This window comes from Panthera tigris, chromosome D3, assembly GCF_018350195.1.
Source record: "Panthera tigris isolate Pti1 chromosome D3, P.tigris_Pti1_mat1.1, whole genome shotgun sequence".
Taxonomy (NCBI): Eukaryota; Metazoa; Chordata; class Mammalia; order Carnivora; family Felidae; genus Panthera; species Panthera tigris.
Window position 1 is genome coordinate 37,226,765 of NC_056671.1, and position 15,188 is coordinate 37,241,952.

Genomic DNA, 15,188 nt, shown 5'->3' on the forward strand with positions numbered 1-15,188 from the left:
CAGCAAGCAGGAAAGTGTAAGTTTTCCCATCTTACAGAGAAGGAAGGTTCAGTGTCAAAATCCTTCATGAAATGTTTCACACCTAGTAACAGGGAGCATAAGTAACCTGAACATTGTTCTAAGACCTTTGGCAACATCAACCTAGCTCCTTAATCACAGCTGACAAAGTTTTCTTTAAGCAACATTAATCAAGATACTCCTGGGGAAGGTTTGTTTAGTCCATAAATGGCTCTCCGGGATCATCAGATGTAGATAATAAACAGCAGAAAAAAAAAAAAAAAAAAAAAAGGCAGTCACAAGATTATCATTATACTTTCAAGGTGTTAAAGACTACATTCATTCATTCAATATTTAACGAGCAACTACCCCATGCCAGCCACTGGGTTAGATGTTAGGGACTCCACCTTAAGCAAAACAGGTTATTTGCCCCCACTGTCATGGAGTTTTCTCTCCTGTGTGTGGGGAGTGGGATAAGTGAGACATCAAGTTTTAAAAAGAAATCTCAAAACATCATGATGACAAACTCTGAAGAGCACTAACAAAATAGAGAATGTGTCCCTCCGACATATACCCTTAAAGCTAACGCAAAGTGATGGTATTAAGAGGTGGGGGCCTTTGGGAGGTAATTATGTCATCATGGTGGAGCCCTCATCAATGAGACTAGTGTCCTTATAAAAAAAAAAAAAAAGCCCCCCCCCCCCCCCGGCAGGGGGAACCGGGAAGGGGGAGTAGTGAGCAGGTAGGCCCTTGCCTTCTTCAACCATTCGAGGACATAAGGTGAAGTCAGCCACCTAGAACAGGGACATTACTAACCATGATGGCACTTCATCTTGGACTTCCAGCCTCCAGAAATGAGAAGTAACTTTGTTGTTTATAAGCCACCCAGTCTACGGCATTTTTGCCACAGGAGCCAGAGGGACTAAGATGGGTGCTACATACACAAGCCTATGAAAGGAGGACCTGATCTAACTGGTACTCTGGGGGGACAGAGTAGGCTTCCTGTGAGAAAGCGATGCTAAGTGTTGATTTCTGAACGGTGACCAGGAAGTACTATGCCTGGCATGGTGGGGGGGGGGGGGGAGAGGCGGGAGTTGCGGTGGGGGGGGTAGACTAAAAGGTTGCTGGGCAGATTGTGCAAAGATTCTAAAATGAGGAGGGCGGGAAAGCACCACACATCCCGAGAAACATGAAAGTTCTTTCTGGCAATTCTGTCTCCAATTCCCACCTCGCTTTTTCCAACTTACTTCCATGGAGTTTCCATGTCCATGGGTCCCAGGTTAACCGGCCTAGGCCACCGCGCGAATCTATAATGATTCGGCCACTGGGCAGCGGGCGGCTGTGCACGCCGGGGCGGCTGCTGTGGATGGCTCACCCACTTGCCCCAGGCACTCGCCGACACACACCATTCCTACCGCAAGCACCGTGGCTCTTGCAGGAAGTGGGCGGCCCACACTCGGCCAGGGAAGCAGCTGCGCTTCGGTGCGGGTTTCATCACGGACGCCCAGCCTCACCCCAAGCTCCTCCCCCGCTCCCGGAGCCCGGCCTGCCCCTCACACCACCAGCCGCGGCCCCGCCGGGATCTCCGCACCGAGGCCCGGGCACTGCCAGGCCCTGAACGGTCCTCGGCGGGAACGGTACCCACGGGCGGGAACCCCCGTGGTACCCTGGGAACCCCAGACGGTCTGGCCCCGGGGGCGGCCGGGGTACCACCGTCCCCCGACCCGTCCGCCTGCTCACCGGGTCCCGGGTCTCAGGAGTCACACGATCCGGCCGAGGGCGCGACGGCAGCGACCACGCCACAGCCAGCCCTGCGCCCGTCCCTCGGGTCGGCTTCCTCGGACTCTTGAAGGAATATGCGGCCCCGCGGGGTTCTGCAGATTCGCCGTTCTCTCCGCCCGTTCGCTCTCTTTAAGCACACAGAGAGCGGGAAAACACGGGGCAGAGTCCTTCAGAGCCACGCCGTTTGGGCCGCCGTGGTGAGGCGAGGACAAGGACGCGCCCAGGCACTGGAAGCGTCGACTCTCAGGCCCATCCGGCTGTTAATGGCGGGCAGGCTGGCCAACACCGGCCATGAGGAGAAAGGCAGCGCCAGCTGAGGGCTAGGGCGGGACTTGGGCGTGGAGCGCGGCTTGGAAACCATAGCGCCCGGCGGGGGTGGAGTCTGACTGGCAGTCGGCCTGGCGGGTGAGGGAGTGGGAGGGGCCTATATGCACCAGAGGGGCGGGGTCAGAGAGCGGGGGAAACAGTGCCGGCGGGGGCGGGGCCAGCCTGGCCGTGGGCGTGGCAGCTGAGCCGAGTGGGCGGGTCGACCTGCAGCGGTTGGTGGCCGTTGGCGCGGTGGTTGGTGGCCGTTGGCGCGGCGGTTGGGAGGGTTGTGAAATTTGGGGCTCACACCTGGGGTCAGGGTTATTCATATCAAGCTTGTGTCCGATTCTGTAGAAAGCAGGGAACCGCAGCCACCCCAAGCTACAATCAAGGTCTGCTTCAACGTGGGTTATTCCGTAAAGAGAGAGGCCAGACCACTGCGAGTCCTGAGAGGTGCGGGGGAGAGAAGCTTCGAACAGTGGTTTTTCACCAAGAGGTGTCGAAAGTGATTGCTGAGGCATCAGCGGGATTGCTGGTGAAGCTAGTTGTCATCCTTTCATAATCTCTCTTTCAGTAGATTGGAGAGCGGAGTAAAAATAATTCTATTTACCCAGATGGCCTTAGAGAGAGAAAGCGATCAAGAGGGGACAGGAGTGTGTGCAGGCAGCGCTGGAACGGGCCCCGCTTATGTGGCCCCCTGATCTCTTAGTGGGAGTTTCTCAGAGACTCGGGAACTTGGGGAGAGGTTGTGGGCAGCAAAAGGACGCCCAGTCTCCAGATGGGGGCAGATGGGGGCAGCTGAGGGTGGTGGGGAGCCTGGGCTGTGGCCCCTCCGGCGGGAGGCTCCAGCCGTTTAGTGTGGAGTTGGGAGCAGACAAGCTCTCTTTGGGATTCGAGGTGTCCTATACTTTTTTTATTCTCTTGCTTCAGAGGGCACGGCCAGACCCAACAGATGGAAGCTGCGAGGAGACCAATTTAGACGTGATTGGGGAGGTAAGGATTGAGCTGACAGAACACCCCATTCCTGGGATTAGGCCATCACTGGCAGGGAAGGATGAGCCCCACGGTGGAAAGAGCATGGTTTTGGAAATGAGAAGTGTCTCTGCTTCTGGTTTTGAGTTGGTCATTTATTTCTACAAGGCTGCATTTCCTCACTTCTGAAATGTTGATAAGGATATTTTCCCTGCTACCTCATAGCTGTGGCGGAGGTTGACTTTGATGGCCGCTGTGAAAATGCTTTGCACAGTAAGGGTGACAAGAGCTAAAAATTACTGACTCCCAGCTGAGAATATGAAGGGGTTTTCCACATGCAGTCTCATTTCATCCTTACATCAACTGTTTCTGGTAGGTATTGTTATTAGCCTCGTTTTACAAATGAAGAGACTATGGCTGCTATCAGAGAAGTTAAGTAATTTGCCCAAGGCTTTTCAGCAGGTTGGAGCAGAATCCAGGCCTCAATGTATTCAGACTGACCCCAGAGTCTATTCTCTCAGCACTGCACTATAAAACCTAAATCCTGTGGGTTTTGTTGTTGTTATCAGTATTTTATAGAACCAACTCCAAATTTAGGCAAGACACTGAGCTATATTTCCTCTAACTCCAACAGTGAGATTTGCTGATTCCAATAATCGACTCTACCTACACAGGCTTTTCGTTATTATAGCTTAATTTCTCAGCCTTAAGTAGCCTTTTTACCTATAAAAGAGTCCTGTCAACATGTAAATATCCCTTGAGGTGGGGGGGAAAAGATTGAGGGGAGGTGCCTAGAAACAAAGAGATGAAAACTCTAGATTAAAAAGGGCATAGAGGAGAGTTGTGGGAAGACGTAATATTAAGCAATTTGTCTCTCAAATTGTCTATAATGAACGACCAGTTTTAATTTTTAAAAATTTCCTATCTGTAGTGGACTGATCTTTTCGTAAAATACTATAAAAATGATTTACTAGAAAAATGAAATGAAAAAACAGACATAATACATACCCAGTTTTCTGAATCAAAGACCACAGAATGAACCTGCATTTTATTAACCATAAGAATAAATAAAACAGGAAAAAAAAATTTTAAAACCAGTGCACATTCATTGAAAGTATGGATACAGATGTGACAAAGAATCCCTACTATGCTTGCAGCATTTTTTTCATTCCACAAATGTGTTTACTTCTTGTTAATTTATCTAAAATTAATTTGGGTTTGGGGCACCTGGGTGGCTCAGTTGGTTAAGCATCTGACTACGGCTCAGGTCATGATCATGGTTTGTGAGTTCGAGCCTCGTGTCGGGCTCTGTGCTGACAGCTCAGAGCCTGGAGCCTGCTTCGGATTCTGTGTCTCCCTCTCTCTCTATCCCTCCCCTACTCACACACTGTCTCTCTCTCAAAAATAAACATTAAAAAATTTTTTTTTGAAAGCTCATTAGAGAAACTAATCTCATAGAGGTATGTTGATTGCAGTGTAAGAGGAGGTTAATTTCAGCAAGTTCAAGATACTCATTTTTAACTTAGATCCAAAATGAAAATTTTCACAACTCATTTTCAGTCCATCAACTAGTTCCACAATTTATTTCATAGTTTTATTGAAATCACCTTTCAATAAAAGGCAGAACCATGATTTTCTTACATATGCCTGTTCTTGTAATGAAAAGATAAAATTTAAAGCATTTTGTCAAACTTGTAAGATGTAACTTTGCCGATTGGCAATATTAAGTTCATCACCTACTTCACTGACAGTCATTATTAAGTGATGGAACATGTCAAAAATCTGTAAAGGTATATTCTTCCAAGCTTTTATTTTTCCCTTTCAAACAGGTATTTACTGGCGAAACATGTTGCCATACTTCTTTGCATGGAAGTATAAAAACCATTAAAATACTGAAGATAGCAGCAAATAAGCAAGACTATCTAATGTACACTTTAAAAAATTAGAACCAAATTAGCTTCTTATTTTGTAGAAACCTATGACACGAATTTGCCTTACAGTTCAGACATTCTTGACACAGCTTTCTTGCTCCATAAAGATCCTAATTCAGCATGTGGTACCTGTCATGATTCAACTTCCATATTATTACATTTTTTATAATTTTAATTTATAATTTTAATTTTACACTTTTATAATAATCTTCAATTTACATTAGTTTTTGCTGCATCACTAAGCATACTTTTTAGTGAAGCTGACATTTTTCATAGCAAGACGTTTCTCCATGAAGGGAGATGGAGACTGATTATGGTCAGTTGCAAGCTCTCCATCTGGGTAACTTACAAAGTGCTTTTCTCTCATTGCAGGGGTCCCATCAGAGCACGTTCCTACTCAAAACTTAAACTCCAAGCACATTTGTTGACAATGTAATCCTTCATGGTTTTCTTCAGTACAGAGTTCGTTGCTTTTAGCAATAAAGCTAGGTGGGGGTGGGGAGAGGGGCGGGGAGAATCCTACCATTTTACTATTGTGTTCAAATTAATTCATTTTAGCAAGATCTGTGTGGCTGCCAAGTTGCAGTGAAAAACAGGCACCATTATGTATTTTATGGTTGGTATTAATTCTTAACAGCCGGTTTCTGAACTCATGTGATTGGAAAATGATTCTTGAGCCCCATTTTTTTCCTGTGTTTCACCTAATGCTTCTCAGCAAGCATCTCTGATGCAATCATTTGCTAATCTTCCAGTAATTATCAGTGGATTTTTAGTTTTAGCAGCCTGAGGAGCAGTTTTCTCGGAAGCCCCCAAAAGCTTTAATGCTTATAGTGTAATACGGAGCATTTGCTCTGTCAGCCTCTTGATTCAAAACTCTCTTTCTCAAAGACTTTTTTTTTGTTTTGGATTTGTTTGGTAAGTAAATGTCACTTACGGATCCGTTTCATTCACGACTCATTAGTACTTTTCCATAAATCACATTATGGTTTTAGCACTTTGTCAGACAAATTTACTTGCCTAGTACAGCTACCAAATATGTGTGTATTTACATTAAAAGTCGTAATTAAAAGTCAAAATGATTATAACAACGATGTTGGATTATAGCTGACAAATCTTAAAATGATAGGAAGCGTGAGGCGGTCCTCCTGTGCACAAGTATACAGCCCCTGTCACATGCATGTACCACTCAAGTTCCACCGAAACTGCTCTGTATCCTATTCAGTGAGTTGAGTTCATCAATCATGTCCTGGGGCTTTGGGGAAATATATCACATTATTACATACACATTTCTTAAAGCTTCCTCCTGTTCTTTCTGCCTACATTGTGTTGGACTTTGTTGTTGTTGTTGTTTTTAACTTTATCTGTTGAAAGAGAGAGTGAGAGAGCGAGGGGGTCGGGAAGGGGCAAAGAGAGAGACGGGAAGAGAGAGAATCCCAAGCAGACTCCTAGCTGTCAGCGCAGAGCCCGATGTGGGGCTCGATCCCACAAACAGAGCCAAAACCCAAGAATTGGATGCTTACCCAACTGAGCCACCCAGGCACCCCTGCAGACCGCACTTTGAATAATATTGTCCTGGAATTGATGATTGGCACTTGTCAAAAATGCTAACCTCTGCTGGGTACCAAATGCTTACTTGGCAATAGAGGAGAAAAGATATGTCAGTTCTTGCGCTAGTCTCGCTCAGCCCCAATGATTGGGGGTGTCTTCTTCAAAAGCTACATTTACTTCATCTCAGGGTTATCTTTGTTAGGTGCCAGTCAAGAAAAGCTACAACGTCCAGTGGGATGTAAACATCACGCTGGATTTTCATACCGCCTCAGAGAATGGCCTCGTTCTGGATATCAGCATTGCCAAAGTGGATGCCATTGTATTAGAGATTGTAATTGGCAAGGTGGGCGCTTAATATTCAGGATTTTTTTCTCCCTACCACCAGTAACAGAGCAGTTAGGAAACATTAGACATGCCTACTACCAAATCCCAATCATCTACTCTGATGGAGTGGGAAAGGTCTAACCACTAATGTCGAGCTGATAAAACACCTTTTAGTGCCTTTGATAGTACAGAAGCTGTGTCATTCCACTGCTCCTGCCCAGCAGCCCAGACCCTGACCTTGTGGAAGTGGAAGAAGAATCTCAAATTCTGTCCTCAGGCAGAGCAGGCTGTCCAAAGTGAATATTGGTGAACACCCTTCCGGTCAGCAAAGGAGGAGGGCGGGACATGGAAGGACGGACGATAGGTGCATGATTTCATCCGTTTGGGACTCCACGCTCCTGGAGGGAAGGAATAAGTTTGTTAATGGTTTTGTACAGTGCCCTGCGTGACAGTCATTACATCTATGAGGTCTCCACAGACAGTGAAGTGATTTTTCTAAAATAGTAATTACATCTCTCCTTTCGAGTCTCACAGATTAATCCGTAAGACCTGCCCATCATCCTCTTAAAGGTATCTGGGGCTTTCATAGTTACAGCTGTTCACAAAGCCTCTTGTGAAAAATACTTTGCAAATGTACTTTCCTTTTGAGCCTTTCCAGAAACACAGGGCAGAATGGCCCACTTTTACATTTTCCAGCCTAATGGTAGAGGCTCTGAATGCAAAACAGATCTAAATTTCTTTTTTCTTTCCCAAAGCTTATAAGCTTTTTCTTAAAAAAAAAAAAAAAAAAAAAAGAGAGAGAGAGAGAGAGAGAAATAACATCAAGGAAAGTAATCTATATGGCTCTTTGCTCTCTGGAAACAAATAGAACATGAATAGAATACGATACCACCAGACAGATATCACATGCATGAAAGAGATGCATTTCAGTGATTCTCAGCAAGGGGCGGTTTTGTCCCACAGGGGACATTTGTCTGGAAATACTTTGGTTGTCACAACTGAGGGAGAAGGGGCCGTGCTACTGGCGTCGAGTGGGTAAAGACCAGGGAGGCTGCTAACCAGCCTCCCACGCCCAGAAGAGCCCCCCATGACACAGAACTAGCGGGCCTCAAAGGGCAATAGTGGCAGGTAGCGAAACCACGATTTAGTTACACCTTCAAATTTTCTTCGAAGCTAATGCTTTTGTGGACTTATTTCTAGAACTTGTTAATCCCTGACATTTTATCCTTTGGGGCTCCGTTCTATGGGTAAGTCTTGCCAAAATAAGCCTTTTTCCAGTTTCCCAAATAAAGTGTAATTGTAAAGGGTACAATTAAAAAAATTTTAAAGATACAAAGAAGTACCCGATGGGAGTATGCTAGTACTCCTACTTCTGGGAGCTTTTAGAGAAGTAGATTATAATACGAGCCTTACAATTTTCAGGGGAATCTTCTGATAAAGGAAGACCGCTTCGGGGAACAAACACACCCCCAAATGAGAAGGCATCAGTATACCAGAAACCCGCGCAGTCTGAACAGACACGGAGTTCTTACGGATCGTCAGGTCCTCTGAGGTCGCGGCTGGGCTTTAATGCTGGCCTTACCCTCAGTCTCCTGTATTTCATCACTGTATCCCCACCTCCGCGGTCACAGCGGAACCTTCAATAGCCTCATGCCCACCGGCGAGCTTTTTGAGGAGCACCGAAGTGTGAGGAACTCTTTCGCAAATTGTGTTCGTTCTTCCACAGACCAGGCCCAGGTATTGACCTGGGACTTCCGTTCTCCTCTGTGTGTGGATTTTCCTGACTTCAGACAATTGTCCTTGGTAGACCTCAGTGACAGCTGATTCAGGATCAGTGATGAGCTGGTCGTAGCTGACACAGGCCAAAAAGAATTCCTATAGTAAATGTGAGAGTTCACGCAGTTTCTCCAGATGGGGCTTGGAGAGTTTGTTTCATTAGTAGGTTTTTAAGACTGTCTTTGCTCTTCATGAACGCTCGCATGTCATTTCCTCTTCAGACAAAACTTCTGCCTCTGGTGCATGTAGCTCTATCGTGGGGTATTGGGGGAAGCAGGCTAGCTTCAGGTGGAGGCTTCTGGCATGTCATTTCGCACCTCTGTGTCCTGATATGTCTTCTTTTACTGGTTTATTTTGATCAGTTTATCTTGAGCAAGTGTTCCTCACTAAAGGAAGATGGATAGAGCATTTTCCCCCAGAGGAGGCAGCAGCCACGTCTCCTCTGGGGAAGAATCCATGATCGGTCTGGTTTGGAGGGCACCATCAAGCACTCTACCCCAGGGGCCAGCCAGCAAGTGTGGGCATCTGCAGGGGCCCTCTTCTGATCCAGGTGAGCGCTGGAGTTTCCCCGTTCATTTCCAGAGTCACAGAAGGCAGACATCCTTGCGAGGGTTGTCTGAGCAATGTCCCCCTTTGCCAAATGGAAGGCCAGGGGCTCTGTCTAGCAACTTTATGCAAGCCCAAGATGCAAGAGAGCACAAAATGGGAAGACTTTCTAAAAACCCTTTCTTTCCTAATTTTAGGCCTTTTTATAAGACCATGCATGCCGATTTTTGTTGGGAAAACATGTTTAAGAAACTTACCCCTCTTGGGGACTGAAATCTGTGTGGGTGGTTTAAACTGTCTGCTTTCTTGACCCACTGTGCTGGTGGTTGGAAGCAGTTTTCTTTGTTTTTTTTTTTTAAATATTTTTGAGAGAGAGAGAGAGTGAGCAAGCAGGGGAAGGGGCAGAGACAGGGGGACAGAGGATCTGAAACGGGTTCTGCTCTGATAGCAGTGAGCCCAATGTGGGGCTTGAACTCATGAACCACAAGATCATGACCTGCGCTGAAGTCAGTCACTCAGCTGACTGCGCCACGTGGGTCCACACCGGGAGCAGTTTTCTGTGTGGACAGCGTTGACCACACCGTCTCTCTGGAAGGAGCTCATACTTCCTGTTGCAGAATTGTTCTATAGCAGTAACAAAAGTTCCTCTGTATCTGTCAAAGGCAATGTAAACTTCATCTCTTCTAACACCTATAGCAGTTGCAGGGAAGATCAGATAGGGTTCTTTTTGTCTAGCGCTTCAAGTTTCATTCCCCTCTTAAATTATTTAAGGCTGGCTTTGGTAGTTGCTTCCTAAAGAAGGTCAAATTGTGGTTTCAGATCCATTTAGAATTCATAAAAGGAACATTGGCTGAGCTGACACATTCATCTGGAACTTGAGGAAGGCTAAAGCAAAGCCCTATTTATACCCCCACGTGTCCCAACAGGTTGTGTGTCCAAGCAACCTATAGGCCTCCTAAAGTCATTTCCATTGTCACTGTGATCCAGTGCTAACTGTGATCTGGCACCTGTAATTCCGACGACTGTAGCAGTACATGCTGAAGAAACAGTGTGAAGGTAACACACTTCCCTTTCAAACCAGCTTTGAAATCGTTAGCCTGAGGCATCTTGTACTGTCTGAAATACTGGGAAGGAGCACACAAAGATCCTGCCTCTTTCCAGAAATTGTTCCACTGGAAATTATCGTTTTTCACAGGAGATATTCTCGACTGTCCTTCTTGACAGTCTAATGATCTTAATATTTTCCCTACGGTAAGCCTTTTCTGGCGTTTTCTCATTAATGGCAGTGGGCAAAGCACGGCTCTCTCCCAGGGTCCATTTGGCATGGGAATTCAACGTACCGCCGCCATGTTTCAGGGTCCAAGCACAGAGCCCAGGCCTAATGTTTTTTACAGCTTTACTGAGGTATAATTGACATACAATAAACTTCACATATTTAAAGTGTACAGTTTGATGTGTTTTAGCATGCGTATACCTCCCTGCAACCATCACCACATTCAAGATACTGGACATATCACCCCCAAATGTTTCCTCATGCCCCTTTGCAACCCCTCTCTTCCCACCCTCCTCTTAAACCTCTAACACGCTATTTCAAAGTTGAAGACAAAAAGTGGGAAAGCTACTCTTCCCATTCAGCAAGTCTGGTATAATCCCAGCTCCGAGACAAGGTAAGGAAATTATGACATTTACAGAGCCAATGTTACTTTTGGATCCAGATGTGAAGATCCTCAATGAAATACTGGTTAATTAATCAATTATGGAAAAAAACAGGACCCATTACAATTGTATCCCATAGACTTCCCTTTTTATTCTCCAGTGTATTTTTTCACTAAATCTTTGTTCATTTTTCCCCAGTTTTTCTTCCAGTTTCCTCACAGTTTTAGCTTTAGTTGATATTCTCATTTTATCCTGACATTATAAAACAAGATGGCTATTTTCTCATAAGCTCCTGGAGGGGAAATGTGTGCTAGATGAAGAATGGTTGCTAGCTGGTAGCAATCACCCACGTTTCAAAATGAAAGGAGCAGAGCAATGAAAGAAGTTATATTCAATTACAATTTTCTTAGTCCCTTCTATTGCTCGTCAATCCCTCGAGTCCCCGAGAAATACCACTGAAGTTGTCAAGGCATTCATTTCCCAGGTACTTCGATTTGTGTCAAAGCTCCTAAAAACAAAGCCTTCTTTGCCAGGAGGATAGGGCCCAACAAATAGGTCTTCTATGATAAAAGATTAGATAGACTGAATATATCCAGTCCATCTATGCAGCTGTCTCTTAACATTCCTGCTATTTAGGAATGAGACATGATTAAATACTGAACATTTATCAAATGTTTATCAATTAAGTGCTAACTTAGCACTTGAACTGGATGGCAAGATGAAAATGGAGAAAATGCTCTATGAAAATTGCTAGGACCAGGGCATCTGGGTGGCTCAGTCGGTTAAACATCTGGCTCTTGATTTCAGCTTGGGTCATGATCTCATGATTCATGAGATTGAGCCCGCGTCCAGCCCTGCCCTGACAGTACAGAGAACCTGCTTGATATTCTCTTTCTCCTGCCCTTCCCCTGCTCACACACACTCTCAAAATAACTAGATCGCTAGGACCAAAAGGCGTATGTGCACCTTAAAACACTATCAAGTAAAGGGCTAAGTTATGGTACAGTGGGGTAGAAAGGAACGGGAAGGCTCTAAAAAGGTTCCTATAACTAGTATTTGTAGGCTGTATAATAGGAGCACTTCTAACAGCCCAGCGGACAAAGTACTTTCACTGTAGTAAGGGGACTGTCGCGGACAGGGTGGGTGGTATTAGCACATGAGAGATCTAAGTTCCCTAGTTGAAACAGGGACCCTGGTGTAATGGGAAAGAGTACTAGGCAGGTCGGGCCTGATTGTGGAGGATCCAACAAAATTATCTCAGGTCCATTTCCAGTCAGCCCCTCGTATAAGAGGCTATCACTTTTCTGATAATCTATCACTATAGATTTTCTTCTGCTGCTGAATTTCAGGTGAATGGAATCGTGTAGTACATACTCTTCAATGTTTGATTTCTTTCACACAACACGGTTTTGAAATTCGTATTTTTCCATGTATTTAAAATTCCTTTTTAGTCAGGGGCACTTGGGTGGCTCGGTTAAGCGTCTGACTTCAGCTCATGTCATGATCTCGTGGTTTGTGAGTTTGAGTTCCATGTCTGGCTCTGTGCTTACAGTGAAGAGCCTGCTTGGGATTCTCTCCCTCTCTCTCTCTGCCCTCCCCTGCTCATGCTTACTCACCCTCTCTCTTTCAAAATAAATAAACTTAAAATGTTAAACAGTACCCTTTTTACCCTTTTCCAACTTCTCTCTGGACTGTCAGAAAACACGTCATTTACCACCAGAAAGGTAAGAGAAACGTCTTATGGGAGCCCCTAGCATCTCTGGAACTCCTGATTCTTTTCCATCTGCTTGTATGCTTTGCCAGAGATCTTTGGAATTGAGGTAACTCCCTTGCCTTCCCTGGCACAGTTGATCCAACAGAAATTACAACTGGGCTCAGAACATTCTGGGATGGCCAAAAGAAGACAGCATGCACTCCCTAGTGAAGAACCATGGGAATAGATAATCTAGATGTGTCCTTGAAGAGGTTAACGGGGTGCCTAGGAATGACCGCTTCATTAGCCATGGAACAGGAAAAAAAAAAAAAGCCTCATTGCAACAAGGCAAGAATCTGTACCATGGGAGGACAAATCCATTAATCTTCCCAACAGATTAACCTGATGCCCCAAGAAAGAGAAAGGGTGGGGAAAGCACATCCATTTGTTTTTCAGTGTCCATTCTCTGTGCCAGGAGTTACATCCAAGGGAATAAATGAACCATTTGGAATGAAGCCATATTTGTGTATTGTGTGGGAAAGAGACTCAAAAAGAGACAACCCAGTCTGTTCACCTTGAGAGAAGCTGAGAAAGACAAGGAGGGCCTTTGAGCTGCAAGAAATAGATGCAGCCCTTCTAGAAGCATATAGTCCCCACATTTGGGGCTTGAATCTAGCAGTGAGCAGCAGAGATAGTGCCAGCCCCACTCGGGCTCCCCATCTATACTGGGGGGCTCAGAGCCCTCTGCCCACTCCAGGAGAGTTTCAAAAAAGCAAATGGAGTGCCACGTGCCTACCTAGGGCATAGGCATCTGAGATGCAGGGAGGAGCATGAGGAAGTGCTCCCTGCCCACCTCTCTCCCAGTCACCCCAAAGTCCCCCAATGTGCTCCTGGGTGTGTGACCACAGGGCGCCTGACTTCAACCATGGCCTTGGGAAAAGCTTTAAAGGCCCTTCATCCCCCAGTCCCCGTGTGAGGGAGTGATCTGAAGAACTTCTGTCTGCTGGAGAGTTCAGTTCCAACACAAGAGGACAACGACAGCAACGAAACCTCAACTATACTGCAGCTCAGCTGGCACCAACTGGTACTGGGATAGAACCCGAATCCTCTGCTGCTGTCCAGTGACAGACACCAGGAAAGTGGAATGTTCTCTAGGATAATGACAGGCTATTTTTAGAGGTAAAATGACAAAATCTAAATGTTGACAAGTTCAAGCCAGAAGGACTTGGGCCTACCTGTGTTCATTTAGGACTGGGATGTGGCTATGCTTTCAAACTTGGTCACCCCCATGGTTTACCAAAGGGTTGATGTGGGCTGTGACAAGAAAGGATCCAAGGGACTCAAGAGTTTTGACTTGAGGAACTAAAAACTGTTGCTCTTAACTGAGATCTTAAAAAACTAACATATGGTTAGAATGGATTTTGGCATAGAGATTTAAAAATTCACTTTGAGACATGCTAAGTATGGAATGTTTTAAAGGGGGATATTTTTGCTAAACTGGATAAAAATTTTGCAGCACCAAGATTTGATGGGTTCAACTCTCATGTACTCTTAGTTGATGTAAAAATCCAACATCTCTAGGATAAAGATAATTGGAGCTCTATTAAGATTAATTGGATATACAGTAAATGGATTGGTAAAGAGATGAAGGGAAGATTGCTGTCTGATGGAAAAAGCCAAATCCTAATGATCATATATGTATTCCTTGTATATTTGTATGCTAATTGGGTTGAACATACATTATGGAGGGAAAGACTATAAAAAAAAAAAAAAAAAAAAAAAAGGGTTGACGTGACCTTTTCTCTGTCTCTGTGGAAATCTGACCTTAGGTTAACTTTCTGGCTTCTTGCTTCTGGGAACCTGGTAAGAGAATATGTTAGTTGTACTACTGGGGAGCATTGTTTTTAGTAAAAGGTAGATCTTATGACGCAGATCTATGCTTTCAAACCATGAGTTTTGTAACCTTCTCCTCCTGGAACAGAAAACCCTTGCCTCCACATAATGGGCAGTGCAGTGTGTGGATATGTGGTTCTGGATCTATTGGGTACAGAAAGACCAAAGAAAAAATAATTCCTCAGACTCATCCCTCTGTATGAATTACGGAGGAAGAAGACCCAACGTCAGAGAAACACCTGCGACTGCTCCATGGTGACCTCTTTGAAATCTCCGCATAATGATTTTACATGGTGTCCAAAAGATGAGCGAGTTACTGTTATTTGTTGTTGTTATCTGTTGCTTGTCAAGCAAGCTTTTGAAATTTGTAAATTCTTACGTTCCTTTAAATAGAGGTTGCTAATGGCACACAGGTGTCCTGAGATTTGTTTGTTTGTGAACCTTTTGGTTATAACTATGGGCAAAATGTCATGGAGTGATGTTAACTTGCTAAGCTGACATGGAGGGTGTTCAATTTTTATGTTCAGTATATTTTGTGTTTATTATATGCATCACTATATAATACTTCTTGAACTATTGTATTGCTGAATCAAGAGTTGTAGTGTTAGAGATTATATAACTGATAATATAATTGAGAATGGAATAACTGTGGCTTGCTTGTTAGAACTGGCAGGTTACTTTGTAACTATTTCCAAAACATCTGTTATTTAAACTGAAGCAATAAGTCACTCCTTTAAAATAAAAAGCAATGGGGCATCTGGGTG

General features: G+C 44.8%; 1 protein-coding gene and 2 long non-coding RNA genes across 8 annotated transcripts in view; 1 reads left to right on the top strand and 2 right to left on the bottom strand.

Annotated features, from left to right (window-relative positions):
- The window catches only part of LOC122232718, a 53,026-nt gene extending 50,873 nt beyond the window's left edge, over positions 1–2,153 (bottom strand). Inside the window, exon 1 of the long non-coding RNA XR_006210114.1 lies at positions 1,738–2,153. This is a non-coding gene — a long non-coding RNA (uncharacterized LOC122232718). The remainder of the gene's footprint in view (positions 1–1,737) is intronic.
- LOC122232717 lies at positions 2,137–15,164 on the top strand. 6 transcript variants are annotated; one of them, XR_006210112.1, is made up of 5 exons: positions 2,137–2,184; positions 2,440–2,538; positions 3,016–3,078; positions 6,739–6,879; positions 8,283–8,770. It is a non-coding gene; the product is annotated as an uncharacterized LOC122232717 (long non-coding RNA). The 6 variants fall into 6 exon arrangements; XR_006210111.1 differs by lacking the exon at positions 2,137–2,184 and adding an exon at positions 2,257–2,318; XR_006210110.1 differs by lacking the exon at positions 2,137–2,184 and adding an exon at positions 2,281–2,340.
- Positions 7,184–15,188, bottom strand: part of ARHGAP28 (Rho GTPase activating protein 28) — a 203,899-nt gene continuing 195,894 nt past the window's right edge. The window contains exon 21 of the transcript XR_006210106.1: positions 7,184–7,258. The gene's annotated coding sequence lies outside the window, so the exon portion shown is untranslated. The remainder of the gene's footprint in view (positions 7,259–15,188) is intronic.